Raw genomic sequence first — 19,879 nt, forward strand, 5'->3', positions numbered from 1 at the left:
CAAGACCTGTTGTGTCTTTGATAGAGGGAAGGGCCTCTTTTCTAACTCTAAGGACAGTTAAGCTCTGGAGTAGGTTTCCACGGGAGGTTGTAGAATTCATGTTGTTGGAGGTTTTTAAGACCAGGTTGGACAACCACCTGTCAGTTATGGTCTAGTTATACTTGGTCCTCCTCATTGCAGAGGGCTGGACTAGATGACCTCTCAAGGTCCCTTCCAGTTCTACATTTCTGTGATTCTATGGTTAATAGGAACTCCACTTCTGATGGTTTACGGTGATAAATGCAGCTAGATTAGATGCCTGAACCTGTTTGCTATCGTTCCACCATAACGTAGGGAGTTGCAAACGTAGGCTTTGTATAAAGTCCTTTTTGGTTGAGTGTGGGCCCAGAACTAAAAGGGATACTTTTAGGGAGTCTCAGCTGCTGTGAATGTTAATCTAAAAGCAGCATTGAAATGTTCCACAGAGTGGCATAGGCCTCTGCTACCATGGGAAGCAAACACCTGTACTATGATGTTGCATCAAGGCTTAGGAAGTGTGGGCTAAGGACTGGGGGAGATTGCATAAAGCTGATGCAATACAATTAGGGCTCTCCTTTGAAAAAGAACTCATGAAAATCCCGTAAGTTAAATCACATCTGTAACCCTTTTAAAATGCTCCACCTAGAGGAGTAGCAGTGGGTGTTTTATTTGTTATAACAATATTACTGATCCGTTTTAGCCAAGGGCAGAGGAAATGACCCTATTAGTTCCTAAAAGGAATCACAAAATTCTACTTAAAGGGAGTGAAGACTGAAGCATTCACTATTTCTGCACTCCTGGTGCCCTCTAGTGGCTCCATACCACCTGAATGAGTCTTGCAGCTGGGGTTTTATAACACTGAAAGCCATCTTTAATCTGAATTGCCTATTTATAAACCATATGTGGAGGCAGTCCAGACATTCAGCATTGCTTCTCTTGGGGGGGACAAGCTTTGCCATCTTTAGCAGTTACTTGCTGTGCTTGTTGCAGGTTGGTTCATGCTGTCAACTGAAGTTAAATATGCTAAAGTTGGAGAGAGAAAAGTAATCCTAAATTACTGAATTCCACTGGCCCAAACCAAAAGGCAGGTCCAGCTGCCCAGTAGTAGTAAATACCAAAGGTACTTAGAAGATGCGTTTGCTTAAAGTACTAGCTTTTCATCGTAGGTGATTATGAGCTGGAGCTTGCATGTGTGCATTGCAAAGCCTTGTTTTACTACTAAGCATTTGATGCTTTGTGTGAAGGCCATTCTTGAAAAATTAACTTGAACAATGATCTGCTGCCCGTTTAACCCAGATTCCATTCCCTGAAATTAAATGTTACTCAAGTCAAAGCGAGCCATGAACTAAAATGCATTGTTCAGCGTCTAACTTGTGTGGTGGTTGTCACTGATTTACAGAAGTAACTTTAAAGGATTACTGTCAAATGGTTCCAAAACAAACTTTTCCCTGTTTTAACGTTTAGAATCCCAGGAGATCCTTACACAGATCATAAATACGTTAGACTCTGCTGCGATTGAGCATACTTATGTTTAGGAACTTTGAGCAAAGGTCTACCTGGAAAAATAGAATTCTTGGTTTGTGGAGGATTTCAGTGCTGAGTGGTTGAATGTTTATCAGAGGAACCTTGCTAATCCACCTGATTCAGGGAGCATCAGGCTTGCAGGGCTAAATCCCTGCTCTTGTACAGCTTCTGCCACTGCAGTTACAGTTAAAATGACCTGAGTTAAACCAGCCAAGGTTTAGAAAAATCAGAACACCATGGTGTAATTTGCTTCTAGATCATTAAAGTTAAAGTGCTTTCGAATACAGCTATCTGAGTGCTCAGCATAACCGTGTGCTACTGACTAAAGCCTTTCAAGTAAAAACTCACCGAATGAGCATATGTATTGCTAAATATTCCACCATGCTACCTTTAGGAAACCTTCCGCTGACCTCAACAGCCACCCTCATCTCCAGGAAGCTGTATTTCCTATCAAGTCCCATCAGCTCATTTGTCCTATCTATCCTTCCTGAAGACATGGAGAAGTCAGACTTCCTCCTAAAGTAAATACTGTTTGAAAGGGAGACTGAAGTAGGGGGAAATGAGACACATGCATTGGAAAATTGCTATACAAGCGCTTTCACTGGGTCCAGAACTTGCAAGTATGAAAATATGTTTCCAACGTGTGTCCCTTGCCACTACTTTAGGCTTCTGCAAGGAGTCCATCCTTACCATCTATGATGCAGTAGGGACTGTCTGTGTGGGGAGTGGGAGAGCAGGGGAGGACTTTAGGGGATGGACAATGCCAGGGCCTGTAACCTGAGCTAGGTAAGGGAGGGGAAAGGTCAACACCTTTGCCCAGGAAGGGAACAAAGGAAGGGAGTGGCAGGAGGGAAGCAGTTTTGAGTTTGGGCTTGGGGCTGGATGGGTGGAATTCAGGGTATCCTAGCTAGGATCCAAGCACCCTGAAAGCCCAGAAGGACTCAATGGAGGGGTCCTGACTGTGCCTGCAAGCTCTGCTGTAACCTGTGTTCCTGTTGACCAATAAACCTTCTGTTTTACTGGCTGGCTAATAGTCACTGTGGGTCCCAGGAAGAGGGGTGCAGGGCCGGACTCCCCCACACTCCGTGACAACTGGTGGCAGCGGCGGGAGATACTGCACCCCGTGGACGGCGCTTCCTGTAGTAAGTGACTGGGGAGCAGTAAAACGAAGGGGTGATTAACCCCTGGGAGTGTGTGCCCAGTGAGAAGGACTTCGCAGTTACAGGGTCCCCCGGGGGATTGCAGCGATCAGTCCCAGGGGCGGAGGAGTCTACAGCTCGACCCTGGCAGAGAGGTGGTGACCTCAAGAAGGGCTGGTGCACTATTGGTCCCCCTGGAAACCGTGGGGAGTGGCGAGCACCCGGGCCTGTGAGTGGCCAGCAGGAAGATGTATGCCAAGCTGCGCAAGTGTGACCTGCTGGAGCTGTGCAAGCGGAGGGAGCTGCGCCCGGGGAGACGCACCGAGGACCAGCTGATTGCCCAGCTGGAACAGGGAGACCGCATGAATGAATGGAGCCCTGTCTCTGAGGGAAGCAGCTGGGCAGATGCAGCGCAGGCACCAGTGTCTGTCCCCGCTGGGAGTGGTCAGCTGGCGGACGAGGGCGAGACCCCCCCTTCCTAGGCCTAGGGGAAGGGCGAGGAGGAGCCCAGTGAATACCGAGGGCACCGTGACGCCCCCGGCCAGCAGGGGAGCCTCCCAGCGAAGCTCACCCCCCAGCAGGGAATCCTCCCGGCGACGCTCGGCATCCGTGGAGCGGATGCGGCTGGAATATGAAAGGGAGCTGAAACAAGAGGAGCTCGAGTTAAAGAGGCGAGAGCTGGAGGAGAAGGTGAAACAGCGTAAACATGAGGAGAACCAGTGCCAGCATGAGTGGGAGAAGGGGTTCCTGTACCGAGAATGGGCTCCCCCAGGGGAAGTAGAGTCATAGGGGATCAGGAGGCAGCTGGTGGTTCCCCAGAAGTTTCGCCACAAGCTGCTGTACCTGGCCCATGACATCCCTCTCGCAGGGCACCAGGGAATCTGGCGCACCAGGCAGAGGCTGCTACAGAACTTTTATTGGCCTGGGGTCTTTACCCAGGTCCGACAGTACTGCCAATCCTGTGACCCCTGGCAGAAGGTGGGGAAGGCCCGGGACGAGGGGAAAGCGGCTTTGAGGCCTTTACCCATCATAGAAGAACCTTTCCAGAAGGTGGCCATGGACATAGTGGGACCCCTCAGCAAGACGACCCGGTCAGAGAAGAAATACATCCTGGTGGTGGAGGATTTTGCCACTCGCTACCCCGAGGCCGTGGCCTTGTCCTCTATTGAAGCAGACACAGTGGCAGATGCGCTGCTGACAATTTTCAGCCGGGTGGTGTTCCCCAAGGAGGTCTTAACGGATCAGGGGTCCAACTTCATGTCGGCCCTGCTCCGGTCCTTATGGCAGAAATGTGGGGTCCAGCACAACTAGGCCTCAGCGTATCATCCCCAGTCCAACGGACTGGTGGAAAGGTTCAACGGGACGCTGAAGATGATGCTAAAAACATTTATGAACCAGCACCTGCAGGATTGGGACAAGTACTTACCTCACTTGCTGTTCGCGTACAGGGAGGTACCCCAGGAATCTACCGGGTTTTCACCTTTCGAACTGTTGTATGGAAGGCGGGTAAGGGGGCCCCTAGACCTGATGAGGGACGAATGGGAGGGGAAGGTCGTTCCCGAGGGAGAGTCAGTGGTGGAGTATGTTCTGACCTTCCGGGAAAGACTGGCCGAGCTCATGGGCCTGGCCAGGGAGAATCTGGCCCGAGCCCAGAGGCAGAAGGTCTGGTATGACCGCACGGCACGGGCCCATGCCTTCGCCACCGGGGATCAGGTGATGGTTCTCATCCCCGTGAGGAGAAACAAACTCCAGGCCGCCTGGGAAGGGCCCTTCAAGGTTATCAAGCAACTGAATGAGGTAAACTATGTGGTGGAGCTGTCAAACCAGGCACATCACCGTTGGGTGTACCATATGAACATGATGAAACCATACTATGACAGGGGGAATGTGGTGTTGGCCGTGTGTGGACATTGGGAGGGGCAGGGAGATGACCCCTTAGTGGATCTATTCCCTGGGACAAAAACTGGTTCCCCCCTGGAGGCGATTCCCCTCTCTGATCAGCTGACCCCGGGCCAGCACGCTGAGATCAGGGGGGTGCTGCATCTATACCGACAGCTGTTTTCCAACCAGCCTGGACGCACTAATTTGATTGTCCACCGGGTGGAGACCGGGTCACATCCCGCTATAAGATGCTCCCCTTTTCGGGACACTGGTAAAACTGCCCAGGATCTTGAAAGAGAGGTCAGGGACATGCTGGCTTTGGGGGTGATCCAGCCGTCTTCCAGCCCTTGGGCCTCACCAGTGGTGCTGGTCCCCAAGAAGGATGGGTCAATCCGATTCTGTGTGGACTATCGAAAGCTCAATGCTATCACCGTATCTAATGCCTACCCCATGCCCAGGCCTGACGAGCTCCTAGACAAGCTGGGAGGTGCTCGGTACCTCACCACTATGGATCTTACAAAGGGCTACTGGCAAGTGCCGCTGGATGCAGATGCCAGGCTGAAATCGGCCTTTATCACCCCTCTGGGGCTCTACGAGTTTCTGACTCTGCCCTTCGGCCTCAAGGGAGCACCGGCCACCTTCCAGCGCCTGGTGGATCAGCTACTGAGGGGGATGGAGAGTTTTGCCGTGGCATATATTGATGACATCTGCGTCTTCAGCCAGACCTGGGAGGACCACATGTCCCAGGTTAAACAAGTCCTGGACCTACTCCGAAAGGCTGGGTTAACAGTAAAGGCTGAGAAGTGCAAGATGGGGATGGCTGAAGTATCTTACCTGGGCCATTGGGTGGGGAGCGGCTGCCTGAAGCCGGAACCAGCCAAGGTGGAGGTGATCAGAGACTGACCTGCTCCCCAAACCAAAAAGCAGGTCCAGGCCTTTATTGGGATGGCGGGGTACTATCGAAGGTTCATGCCCCACTTTAGTGCCATAGCCGGCCCCATCACTGAACTGTGCAAAAAAGGGAAGCCAGACAAGGTGATCTGGACTGAGCAGTGCCAGGAGGCTTTCCGGGCGCTGAAGGAGGCTCTGATTAGTGGCCCAGTTCTGGCAAACCCAGATTTTGACAAACCCTTTATGGTGTTCACCGACGCCTCAGACACGGGACTGGGGGCGGTGTTAATGCAGGAGGATGAAAAGGGGGAGAGACACCCCGTCGTGTACCTGAGTAAGAAGCTGCTACCGCGGGAACAAAGCTACGCGGCCATCGAGAAGGAATGCCTGGCCATGGTGTGGGCCCTTAAGAAGCTAGAGCCATATCTCTTTGGGCGACACTTCACCGTGTACACCGACCACTCTCCCCTGACCTGGCTGCACCAGATGAAAGGAGCCAACGCCAAGCTCCTGAGGTGGAGCCTGCTCCTGCAGGACTATGACATGGACGTGGTCCATGTGAAGGGAAGTGCCAACCTGACAGCGGACGCATTGTCCCGGAGAGCAGGCCCTGAACTTCCCCAGGTCACTGGGCAGAGTGACCCTGCTCAGTTCAGTCTCGAAGGGGGGAGAGATGTGATGCAGTAGGGACTGTCTGTGTGGGGAGTGGGAGAGCAGGGGAGGACTTTAGGGGATGGACAATGTCAGGGCCTATAACCTGAGCTAGGTAAGGGAGGGGAAAGGTCAACACCTTTGCCCGGGAAGGGAACAAAGGAAGGGAGTGGCAGGAGGGAAGCAGTTTTGAGTTTGGGCTTGGGGCTGGATGGGTGGAATTCAGGGTATCCTAGCTAGGATCCAAGCACCCTGAAAGCCCAGAAGGACTCAATGGAGGGGTCCTGACTGTGCCTGCAAGCCCTGCTGTAACCTGTGTTCCTGTTGTCCAATAAACCTTCTGTTTTACTGGCTGGCTAAGAGTCACTGTGGGTCCCAGGAAGAGGGGTGCAGGGCCGGACTCCCCCACACTCTGTGACACCATCATGATTAAGAGTATAAGATCCACTATGGGCAGGAACTTAGGACAGCCAACTTGTCTTATTACTTTGTAAATCATTTAAACATCCATTTCATTATATGTGTTTCTTGCATAAGCAACCACTCAGGTCTTGCAATCATCTTAGAAAGGGTTGGAGTCTCTAACAGTTTGCAAACATCCTCCAGTTTTTAACCTTTGAACATCAGACTTATACATTTCTTTTGGGATAAGTGGACCCTGCTGTTAGGATATTAAATATTTCACAGGGGAGTCTCAGAACTCCCCAGTGTTTTGCCGGGAGGAGGGGAAAATGGACAAGACAATGGAATGTATTTAGGATTAAACAGTAAAGAGACATTTTTATTTGCAAGCAAATAAATACGTGGAACTAAATCCTTAACAGATGAGATTAGTAAGCAGACATGCCAGACAACTAAGCTAATATCCTGTATAGAACCTACTGCTGTTTTTTACCAGTCTTGTCCCAGCAAGGAATGACTTGCTGGAGAGTGGCCCACCAGAAATAAATGTGACCCTGGTGTAATGCACTCTGGCTCCAGTCCTTTTGCTTGTAGTGATTTCATGCCTGGTAGCAGTTCTTGCATCTGGGCTGGTACAGGGGAAAAAAAAACTGTGGGGCTTGCAGAGAAGATATTAAGTAATTTCTTTGTGTCCTACAAAATTCTCTTCTGCTCGTGGCTGGGAGAGGCACATGTCCCAACAGGCTCAATGCTAGTGTGAATTATAGGATCCCCAATAACTGTGGGTTGGGATAGATATAGAATTAATGTATTGAGGTAGACAGGCTGCTTCCCTCTGTTTTCTGCCTGGCTCCTCCCTTGATCAGTCCAAAATTTCTATCTCCTTTGTTGCTGGTTTTCGTTCAGGGCAATATGGGCTTCATTTTACATTTTCTTCCTCTATTTTCACTTTTTCTTCCAATGTTCTTCTCTTGCCACCTATGCTCGCTCTATGCGTGTTTGCTTCTGCTGTGTGCAGGGGAGCCTAGTGGGAGTCCTTCAGATGGAGAGAGAGACTACCAATAATTCAGTATATAACTCCAATGGGGAACTCAAGGCCTTGTATCTTGTTCAGGGCTGCCTGTTAACTTTGCAACAAGCATCCTCCACTAGTTATACTTTGAGGAAAAAGTTGTCACCTGGAACATGTCTTTTTTAGTGTCCACTCTCAAGCAGCCGCCCAGTAGGAAATGCAACCAAGGGCCCCAGAGGTGGAGACAGAACTGTCCAAACTAGAGTTCTACTGTGCATCTGCACTGCTCATGGCTCAGTCCTGCCTCTTTCCCTACAACCAGTCTCTCAAATCCTTTCCCTGCTAAGGTGTCTGTCACATGATGGATGAGAAGAATACAGCTCTGTCCTCCATCCTCTGTTCGTGTTCATACCTAAGCAGCCAAGTGATGTATATACTAAACAGAAAATCTGCCCAGCGTGGGTGGAGTCCTGCCCAGTCCTGTGAAGCTGGCTTGGAGCCTGATTTTCCCAAAGGCATTCTTCCCATTGTGTCTCCCAAGCAGCCACTCCTGGAGCCCTGCCACTGAGCCCCTGTGCAAGGGGAGAGGGGGCAGAGTTACAAGAAGACCAAACAGTGCCCCCATCCTAGTGACTAGTAATAGATGTTCTGTTTGCACCCCAAGCCATGGTTGTGGGGAGTGCTGTCTCTGAGGCACTCTGAAGTCCTGTTAGCCTGCGGATTGCCAAATAAACCTGTTTTCTCTTAGGGTACGTCTACACTATGGGATAATTCCGATTTTACATAAACTGGTTTTATAAAACAGATTGTATAAAGTCAAGTGCACGCGGCCACACTAAGCACATTAATTCGGCGGTGTGCGGCCATGGTCCGAGGCTAGCGTCGATTTCTGGAGTGTTGCACTGTGGGTAGCTATTCCGTAGCTATCCCATAGTTCCCGCAGTCTCCCCCGCCCCTTAGAATTCTAGGTTGAGAGCCCAGTGGCTGATGGGGCAAAAATAATTGTCGCGAGTGGTTCTGGGTAAATGTTGTCAGTCATTCCTTCCTCCGGGAAAGCAACGGCAGACGATCATTTCACGCCGTTTTTTCCTGGATTGCCCTGGCAGATGCAATAGCACGGCAACCATGGAGCCCGTTCAGCTTTTTTTTTTTTTTACAGTCACCATATGTGTACTGGATGCCGCGGACAGAGGCGATACTCCAGCGCTACACAGCAGCATTCATTTGCTTTTGCATGATAGCAGAGATGGTTGCCAGTTGTTCTGTACCGTCTGCTGCCAGTGTAATTTGGCAATGAGATGACGGTTATCTGTCCTTCTGTACTGTCTGCTGCTATCATGGGTGCCCCTGGCTGAGATTGGCCGGGGACGCAAAAGCAAAACTGGGAATGACTCCCCGAGTCAATCCCTCCTTTATGGTTTCTAAAAATAGAGTCAGTCCTGCCTAGAATATGGGGCAAGTGTACTAGAGAACCTGTGTATCAGAGAGCACAGCTGCTCTGTGTCAGATCCCGCAGAAATGATGAGCTCTATGACAGTCCAGGCAGGACAGTAAGCGGTGTGGAGGAGAGGAGCCCAGCATCCCGCTGCTATGATAGTCCAGGCAGTACAGAATCTTTTCTTTACACAGGAAAGGGAGGGGGCTGATGGAGTTCAGCCAGTTGCTATGATGAGGATGGTTACTAGCCATTCTGTCCCATCTACTGGGAATGACCAGGAATCATTCCTATTTTTACCCAGGTGCCCCTGAAGCCAGCCAGGGGTATTCAGCAGTTATCAAGCATGTTGTACCATCTGCCACCGGTGAGGGAAGAGGAGCAGATACTACTCCAGCATCGCGTCTACCAGCAGCATTCAGTAAACATAGGGTGACATTAAAAAAAGTCCCTTTTCTTTCACGTGGTGCGGGGGAGAGGGTACATTGACGAGCTATTCCTTGAATCACGTCGGACAATGTGTTTGAACCTACAGGCATTGGGAGCTCAGCCAAGAATGCGAATACTTTTCGGAGACTGCTGGGGACTGTGGGATAGCTGGAGTCCTCAGTACCCCCTCCCTCCCTCCATGAGCGTCCATTTGAGTCTCTGGCTTCCCGTTACGCTTGTCACGCAGCACTGTGTAGCCTGTAGATTTTTTTTTTCAAACGCTTTGGCATTTCGTCTTCTGTAACGGAGCTCTGATAGAACAGATTTGTTTCCCCATACAGCGATCAGATCCAGTATCTCCCGTACGGTCCATGCTGGAGCTCTTTTTGGATTTGGGACTGCATTGCCACCCGTGCTGATCAGAGCTCCACGCTGGGAAAACAGGAAATGAAAATCAAAATTTTGCGGGGCTTTTCCTATTTACCTGGCCACTGCATCCGAGTTGAGATTGCTGTCCAGAGCGGTCACAGTGGTGCACTGTGGGATACCGCCCAGAGGCCAGTACCGTCGATTTGTGGCCACACTAACCCTAATCCGATATGGTAATACCGATTTTAGCGCTACTCCTCTCGTCGGGGAGGAGTACAGAAACCGATTTAAAAAGCCCTTTATATCGATATAAAGGGCCTCGTAGTGTGGACGGGTACAGCGTTAAATCGATTTAACGCTGCTAAAATCGGTTTAAACGAGTAGTGTAGACCAGGCCTCAGTGAAAGGCCAGAGCGCTGACCACCGGGGTGGCCCACATAGGGTTTGTTATCAGAGGATGTGCTGGGATGTGGAGCTTGCATAGGATTTAAAGCCCCAAACATTGAACTACTGTCATAGGGTGCGCTGGTCCTTTAAAGGGAGGTGGGGCCCTGATCCGGTGGTGGGTTTGGGGTTTAGGTACCCAGATATAATGTGATGGCACAGTGGGGTGAAACATTCCTAGAAGAGACAGCGTGCTTGGCTAGAGGGGGAGAGGCTTCTAGGAGATGCTTGGCTAGGAAAGATGTGGGGGAGGTCTCTCCTGAGGCCCAGGTTATGCTTCCTTACCCCAAGGAGACTAGGAACTGAGAGCGAGCCAGGGCCTGGAGTTCTGCTACAAGGGGACTAGGAGTATCTGAGGAAGGAAGTAGCCTCTACTGGATAGTGCTGAAGGGAGTTGACACGCACCCTTGCTTAGGAGTCAAGGCTGGGACTTCCAGTGACAGTGAGAGGCAGTCCCCATTCTGTGAATCCGCTGAGCCCAGGAAGGGAACTACAGCCTGGTGTGTCTTAGGGTGCACCCAGGTCAAATGAGAAGACCCAGCATGAGGTTGTTGGACATCTGTTTTGCTGGATTTAAATTCCTCCCCCACCTGGGAGGTGCGGGGGAAGGGCAGGGACTCTATGAAGGCTGGATGGCTAAGTCACTAAGAAGCATGAGAACTGGTACATCAAAGAGTGGGAGAGTGAAGGGCCAGGAGCCAGAGGATCACTGGGGGAAGCATGAGCGTTGACCAGAGCAGCAAAACCGAGGCAGCAATGGGGGTCTGATACTGAATGAAGTAAGACCCTGTTATGATATCACTGTAGCAAAGCCCAGCCTGAGCCCCTACCACCAGCACCACAAAAGCAGGAGACTGACAGGTGAGACTGCTGCTGTCCTTATCTCTACAAGCTGTGTCCAGATAGTGCACCTCCCGTTGTCTATTAGGGAGAGCCTTACCAGAACTTACAGGTTAGTGGCGTTATAAGCCAGAGCAGATCTCGGCACAAAGACGCTCTTTTGGCCACTAGAGGGCGGCATGGATGTGAAAATACAGCCCAGGAGGCTGTGAAGATGAGCGCCCAGGGACTGTGCAATCTCTAATCCTGATTGACATGAAATAGCTGCAATCTCTCTCTGTCAGCGCGTTCCCAAGCCACAGGCAACCACAGCAGGACAAAGGAGTGGCAGCCTGTGGGGAGGCAGCTTGGCCTCATTCTGGGAGGCCTCCCTTGCCCTGGGGGAATTTGCTCTGGTGAGTTTGAGGGCTGTGGGCGAGGTTGCACGGGCAAACCGGCTTGGTCCCAGCCAGGGGGAAAGGTTCTACCTGTGAAGTATGTGCTGGGTGAGAGCCCCCACTTCAGCCTGGGCCCAGCTAAGGAACAGGGCAGGGGAGCTGTAATCACTGTGGCTCAGGGATCCCTCCTATGCTGTGGGCATCTGTGGGCCCCTGTTCTAAACCCCTCCCCATGCTGTAGCTGAGAATTGCTGGCACAGGGCCTGTGAAGTCTGTAGCCGCTGGCTTCTAGTGTTTTGAGGCTGAAGTGTGAAAGCTAATCTCTGCTTCCACTGAAATAAGACACAGTCTGGCCTTTTTCACTGCAGAGGGCCTGCAAAATGGAAACCGAGGCCTAGGCTGAAACCTTTTCCTGGCGATTCCCTGGTTTCCCCCCACATCCACCCTACAGCTGGGCATAAACGCACAGCACGGACACCACCACCCCTGCACAAATGGTGGCTATTAGGGGCTACTGCTGAGAGCACTCGGGTTGCCACAAGCTGCCTCCCCCCTGTTAACAGAGCCAGCGGCTTTACTGGGCAAGACAGGCTGCCTGCTGGAGTGGAGTGAGCACAGGACAGATGGCAAGGATCTGCCTCTGCCCTTGCCTCCGCAGCTTTGGGAGGTCACAGAACTTCTCAGTGCTTCTAGATTGCAACCCTGTGGTTTTGGGCCTCTGAGTGCTGCTGCCTCCCTGTCAGATACGACAGCAAGGGACACTAAAATAACAGAGCCAGTGGGATGAACAGAACCAGGACAACAATATGGACCTACCATGCAGCAAGGTGGCTGTGGATAGTCTGTAGTACAGAGACGAGGGGTGGCACAGGAGAAAGATGTGGTGGGGGAAATAGAGAATGACAGGAGAGGAGCAAGGTGGGGGGAATCGGGAATGATAGGAAAGAAGCAGCAGCTTAGTGCTGGGGAGGATGGAGAGGTGAGGGTGGGGTGAACGGGTGGGTGTATGGAAGAGAGGAAATAGAAATGAGAGGGAGAAAATGAGCTGGCGATGAAGAGAGAAAAGTAATGAGTGGATTGGAGGGAAACCTGCAGAAAGACTCCCCCCCCCTCGATTTTGATGGTAGGGCACTGAATTTCTTTGTTCTCTTAGATTTCTGCCTAGAAGGGAGGGCCATAGGAGCACTGTTTTTATACAAAGGGTACTGGCTACCCTGGATCCCAGAGTTCCAGACCTGAGGTAAGAAACTCCTCTTGCCCAGAATGCTCCCAACACCCTGCAGTGGCTGGGGACCAAAGTGTCCGCTAGCTCTCCATCCGCAGGATCCCAAGCCTGGTGCTGTCCATAGTGGTGATCGCAGGGCACGGGGATTAGTTAGGTTTGGGGGGCAGTTGCAAACAGTTTCCCTGGGTCCAGTGGGAGAGGCTAAGGCCAGTTGTGTCTCGGGAAGCCCCAAGCTGGAGCAATCTCCCTATGTGAAATGTCTCAGTGAAAAATCCTTACTGGCAAGAGCTTGGAAAAATGGGCTGATGCTTAATCCCATTGAGTGAGGCTTGGCAGGTCTGATGAAAGAACGATTTGCAGTCTTAGTAGCACCTTTACACCCGATCACTTCACTTTGCAGCAGGAGGAGGAAATTCCACCTAGCAGAATTCACTAGTGGGGCAGGGAGTCCATGTGCCAGGTGGAGGGCCTGCTGTCTGAGACTAATAGAGCTGCCATAAATGTGACTCTATTGGGCAGGCAGTGGATAATGCATCCCTACCAACTAACAGGAAAGGAAACACTCCTCCTTCCTGCCTCCAGATGGCTACTTGACAGCTCATCAGATACCACCTTCCTTCTCCCTCTGTCCCCCCATCCCTAGCAGGGACATGGTAGGGCCAGGAGGAGGGAATTGCTGATAGTGGAGTGGTAATGGGCTGTGCCCATGAAGCCCCTACGTCCCCTCCCACCCAAGGCCATTCAATCATGGCCCTCTCACTACCTCTTCAACAAGCAGGGAAATTCACTGATCCAAAACATCCCCAACATGGAGGGAAGGTTGCCTGGCACTGCCGTGTGCTCTCCCAGAAGGGGGAGGCAAGACTGAGTTAAGGTAACATCCCACACCCAGCCTACTTTTGTCTGTCCCTTCCCACCACCCACCTGGCCACAGAGCTGGCTATGCACTAGGGCCAAACCAAATCTGACCCATCCCTCACGATGTCTGGGGCACATATCGCAGTGCTCCACAAGGCCGAGTCAGGGCCGGCCGACTGAAGCCAGTGCTCTAGATGGAGTCTTTGGGAGAAGGACGAACAGGTGTTACCATTGGGCAAGTCTTCCGGGGTTTGTCGGGAGCAGGCAGAATGCCGGAGTGTAGTTTGAGTTCAGCAAGCTCATGTTGGCTAAAACTAACCTTAATCCTATCTGAGACAAGAGCTAATTCCCCCTTGCCTCTCATTACTCTCTGGCACTTTAGTGGGGAAGGATACCATCCCATGATCTGACAGGGCCATTGCTCATAGGGGGCAGAGTTAAGGTTATATGGGGTGTGATATAGGGGATGCTTACCTTTATTTCCTGGTATTCCAAGGTTTAAGTTTAGTGACCCTCTGGGTTCAGGGACGGCATGAAGCAGCACTAGACCACCTTCACTCTGTTTAATGAAGGTGTGGGGCCATTAATAGTGTTGAGTGTGTGGCTTACATAGGGTCCTGCTCTGGCAGATTGCCGTGAGCTGCCTTCCTGTGCCATAGTGTTGCCGCATGGAAGAGAGTGTCATATCAGAGGGGTGAGTTAAGGATACTTTCCTTTGGGAGTTTGCTGTGAATTTATTGGTTCTTGGGCGATCCAAGCCCTGACCCTCTTGTGCAATTTAAATGTAGAGTTGGGTGGTTTAAGCCGGGTCTATGCTACAGGGATTTCAGCAGCACAGCTCTGGCACCATAGCTTTGCTGACATAGTGTAGTTTGTAGTGTAGCTGCAGACTACAGAAGTGGAAGGGACTTTTCCATTGCTGTAGGACCTCCTACAGTGGCAGTAGCCAGGGTAGGTCAGCATTATTACGGCACTCAGGCGGGTGGATTTTTCACACCCCAGAGCGTCGTTGCTATGTTGACCCACGTTTTAAGTGTAGACCGGGCCTTGCTTTCATTTGGTGGGGGCCAGAAAGGAAGGGAGCCACTTCTGTCCTGGGTGTGTGTAGGGGTGAGACTACCTGTCTAATGAGCCCCAAATGGTTGTATCTATGCCTTAATTGGATTCTGATGTCAGGTTATTATGGGCCCTGCTGTCTGTGATTGTCTTTAGAGAATTCTAACAGTGTGTCTCATCCAGCTAGCAGGCTGGTTGCTAATAACCTCACCTGTTCCTGTCCTGTTCCCCAAACTTGGATTCAAGTTCTTTTCAGAGGTCCTCTGTGGGGATTCTCAGGGCGTGATGACTCCCTGTACTGGAGAAGTCTGATATCCAATGTGTAGGGGTGAGCCCTGTGCTGGACAATTTAACTGTGGCCAGTAATGTTCCCATTCTGAAGGCTGAGTCTATTGGCCAAGTGTCTGTGATGTCAGGTGCCTGCCTTGCTATGTTATCAGAGCTGGATTCTCCTAGGTCAGCAGGGGCTTGCGTGAGAAACTCAGCCCTGGCCCAGAGCCGAAAAGCCTGCCCTGAGCCTTTATACAGAACTACTCATTGCAGCTCACGTCTTCACGGTGCCTTTGTCTCAAAGCACGGCACAGACTGCATTGACAGGAACTGCTTCCTCCTCGTCCCTTGACATGCAGCCACCTCTGGGGTGGAATGAGCAGGAGTGCCATTTAGGTAGGGTGGTGGGGAGGGGCAGCTGCCCCCCTTATGCTTCATACCATGTGTTAATTTTTGGAACAATACATATATCGTGTCATGATACCACCCAGGCTAGAGCTCAGTGCCGCTGGCAGGGGGTGGGGGTGGTGGGGGGAGACTTAATGGCCTGGGGAGGAGGGAGAGGAAGATGGGAGCTCATGGATACTGCAGAGAGGGACTGGGTACTGCAGCCCCTTGAGGAGGAGGTTGACAGGGGCGGGGCTGGTACCCCAGCAGCACCTCGGCTGTGCATGAACACGCCTGTCCCTCAGTTACCTGAGTCTGCAGCAATGCATTCTCATCCGCTACCACCACCGACCCGCCCTGGGACACACCAGCCGCAAGCCCACCCCAACATGAACCCTAGCATTGCCCCAGAATGGCTGGGGTCAGTGCAGGCATCTGGTTAACACCTTCTCCATTCCCTGCCAGCATGCCTCAGCCCCGAGCATGGGTGCTGGGAGTACTGCTGCACCCCCTGGCTTGACGCGGTTTCCATCCCATTCAGGGGTTACAGTTTGGTTCCATGGCTCTCAGCACCCCCACTATACAAATTGTTCCAGCACCCTCAGCCCTGCGGGGGGCTGTCAGATTCACAGGCCCCCTCGCAGTGTGGTGCTCCCTAGCACGGTGCTGGAGCAGTGAGGGCAGCACGGGCTGTGATGGAAGAGCACCCCCTGCAGACTCACTCGTCCTCCCTGGAGTGTGAAGAACATGACACCCCTCATCACCCTCAGCTGGGAACCAAGCTCTTCCTTTGCACCATGATAATTGGAGTGCCTGCTTAAGTAAAACATTTTCTCTCCAGGTGGGTGTTCGAATGGGTCTTTCTCTTAGTTACCAAGCACTGATGAGACCAGGGTGGAATGAGGTACAGCTGCACCAATAGGCACCATAGCGGAGCTGAAAGCCTTAGGTGCTGCTGAGAAGGGTTAACAGTCTGACCGCCACTCTCTCCAGCATGCTTGGGGAAGCTTTGTTCATTGGAGTATTAAATTCCACAGCTGTAAATAATCTGCCGCGGGAGAGATTATCAAGGCCTTGGGAAGAAGCAGCTTTTATTAATAAGTTCAGGTCTGCCTGAGAAGGATCACGTAGCCTCTCCCTGCCCTTTCCTAGCTGTTCTGTTCCTGCTGTCCCCATGCCATCTCCCAGCCGTGCTCCTCTTGGGGATCTTTCAGACTTGGCCTATTTGCAGAGGATCCCCATGTGGCCAGGAGACCTCCTCCTTGCCCAGCATGTGGTCCCGGCGGCTGAATCCTGGTCTCGGGTTCTTCTGGTTCCTGCAAGGCGGAGCGAGTCTTGCTGGCGCTGGTCAGCAAATACGGCTCATTATTGTGATTGGCCGTGCAGCCCAGTAACCTCTGGCTGCCAACATTCCACAGGCGGCTCTCCACCTTGTGTGAAAAGTCCCCATGGTTTAACATGGCTGGGTCCCATGAACAGAGATGGGGAATGGAATCTCCGCCAGCACCTGTTTGAATCCAGCCCAACTAGGAGGCTGTTCAGCAAACTAGGAATGAGACACCAAAGGCTTCACCGCTAAGACTGCCAGTTTTCCTGAGCTTGCCTGGGCAGCTGTCCTCATCTGCTGTCTTTTCAGTGGCCCAGTGTAGCATGCGATGTTGGTCTTTGTCCAGGGCTGTGGATTTCTGGTTCTCATCTATCCAATTATTTCTGTGTCGGAAGTAGTGGTGACTGGCAGTAGTGCAAAGACTCCATGGGACCCAATTCTCCCCTGCCCACAGGGACTTACGCCTATGAAAAGGGTGGGGCAAGAGCTCGCAAATCAGAATTGTCCACTCACTCAAACCAGCAATGGCCTTTTCTCCCCATTTTGGGCCTGTGGGAATTGCACAATGCGGAGAGGGCGAATCTGGCCCAACTTGCTGATCTTCATGGATAACGCAGAGAGTGGAAAACAGGGATTCCAGGGAACAGGTGAAGGCATTTCTGGCAATTCAAAGCCAGACAGTGTTTGTGTCCGGGGGGATTTCCCGAGAATTGTCATAGGGAATCAAGGTTGATATAGGAGAATCACAGTGATTTGAGATTGGATTCGGCAACCCATCCAGCCTATACCCTAGGGACCAATGCAGAATTGGTTCTTATCATACATTCACTAGTGTTTGGTTCTGTCCAGTCTGAAGTTTCCTGTGTCCTGGGGCTCCCTGCCTCATTTCTCTGGAGAAAATTTTACAGCCTAATTCCATCTTCCGACGAGGACATTTCTCTTCAGCCTATTTTCTCTTTTGTTTATTTTCACCCTGTTCCTCCCCACCCCACCCCCATCAATAACCGGAGGCAAGAACAACCTACACAAATGTGGAGCCGAAAGCACAGGTTTTCAGGAATGTCCCACAGGTATAGGACCTCCTTAGCTTTTGATCTGACGTTCCTCTAGTTCATTGTTCATTCCACTTAGATGGCGCATAGACTTGCTGCTTCCGCTTTGCCGTAGGGGTGAATTTCACTGCACAAACAGAAGTTTCTCCTGCTCTTGAGGTTTGTTCCTGCTGGTTTTCTATACAAGAGTCCCATAGCCCTGATTTTGGCGGGGGGACTACATCAGATTATTAGATTGTTACCTACTCGCAATTCGGTAGCTTTCCCAGCTTGGACTTTGGACTTTTGGACACGCTTCCTAGCAATGTGGCTCTGTGCCATCCAGTTGTACAACCCCCCTGGGAGTTCATTTTTTTCCTCAGACGTTGGTTACAAATATAACACCTTCTTCTCCCCCAGCATCCCTAAACAAGCCCCCACACTGCTGATTGCAACATATGTTCATTTGAATGGGCCCACTGCCGTGTGCTGCTCGAATGGCTCATGATCTCCCTTGCCGGGATTGAGACAGAGAGACTTGCTGGGGCTGAACAATCTGAGATCTCTGAACTCCAGCCAGTTCCAAGCAGGGAAAGCTGTTTAAACTGTCCAGTACCTTTGCCAATTACTTCTAGAGATAGAGGCAAACCCTGCCCAAGGCTCTGGGAAGTCAGGGCCCACTGGATGCCTGGTGATAGTGATAGTGATTGTTATTGCCCCTGCACAGGCCTGAGCTCTGGGGAGCATCTGAGAAAGTCCTGAGCAGGATGGCAGAGTTACGACCCCTCCAGGGACACCTGGTGTGCTGGCTCAGGTTGACCACCTCTGCTCTAGTGTTTCTGAATTAAACAGCCCCTGCTCAGACATACTTGGCGTGCTAAACCTGCCACAGGGGTTTTGGCACCAAGCCATGGGTTTTTCTGGCTGCTTTAAGTCTCATTGGAAACAGCCTCCCAGTCCCAACCTGGAGCGGGTGTTTGCATTGCTAGGGATTGGCTGGCAGAGGGCGCTTTACCCCCATCATAGGCAGAAGTAGCAACTGGAGACTCCTCCGGGTTCCATTGCACCTTGCAGAGCTGAGCAGAGTGAAGACTTGGGTTTCATACATTCATGCATTGTTGTGAATAGCTGAAAAGCTCCACCTAGCACATCCTCAGCCGCCCAACTCAGCACTCTGAATTGCAAGTCAGTGTCCTTCCCCAGTCAAGCTCTGTCCAGGTGCCTCAGAAAAGCAGGGGTGAAAGTTTCAGAGATCACAAGTGACATGGTCCTGGCTCTGATGGGTTTCTCTCTACTCCCCAGTGAACTTTGGCTCCCGGCACAAGACCACCACACGCTGTGGAATGATGGTTCTTCTCAGGAGCAGAACAGAAGGGGACGCAGATCAGGAGTGAGGGGCGTGCGGAGCTGTGGAAGGGGAGGTTGCACAGAGCCTCTCAGAACTTCCTGTCCCATGCTTTCAAGAGAAGTAGCCCACTCCTGACCTGCAGCCTCCTACTATTCCATCCTTGCCCCCCACAGGTCTGCCAGTGCCCCCTCACCCCAGCTATTCCAGCCTTGGGCTCCCCACACACAGCTCTGCCAGTGCCCCTCACCCCTGACCTGCAGTCCCCCTGCTATCCCAGCCCTGGGCTCCCCTCACACAGCTCTGCCAGTGCCCCTCACCCCTGACCTGCAGCCTCCACCTTTAGTGTAAGAAACTGACCTATTTTTCATGCTTTCTGTCTCTTACCTCCTGTCCCACACATATGACGTATGCAGCCTGAGTGCTCTCTGGTTGGTAAAGTTCACCAGGGAGCAGGGACCTGATGAGGCCCCAACATGAGTGATACGGGATGCAGAAATTCAGCTTTGTGCCAGGGAGAAGGCCAACTTATATAACTGGCAGAAATCACCAAGGGAGAGTGCTTGCAGCACGATTGGTTGTGTGTGAACGCTGCACTTTTGCTCACACTTGTCTCACACGTTACTTGTGTGCTCACAGCAGTCTCTGCATGCAGCCCCATGTTTACTGTGTGTGTGTGTGTAAGAGAATGTAACATCAGTTAACATTAACTGAAATTCTTTAGCTTCCAGACATGCATTAGCACCTGCAGGAAGTGCCTGGACACATGCGTGCTGCTTTATTAAAGCATTTGTTATTTTTTCCCTGGCTGATGGGCAGCAGGATTGCCAGCCACATGCTCTGTGCTCAGGCCTAGTTTGTGGCTCCGTCCCAGGAGTGTTAGTTTTGCTCTGCTAACGTGCGAATAGTCGGTTTGCATGGAGGGCTGGCCCGCTCCTTCCCAGCCCACCCTCCCTGCTGGCTTCACT

The sequence above is a fragment of the Gopherus flavomarginatus genome, chromosome 4, assembly GCF_025201925.1.
Source record: "Gopherus flavomarginatus isolate rGopFla2 chromosome 4, rGopFla2.mat.asm, whole genome shotgun sequence".
NCBI lineage: Eukaryota > Metazoa > Chordata > Testudines > Testudinidae > Gopherus > Gopherus flavomarginatus.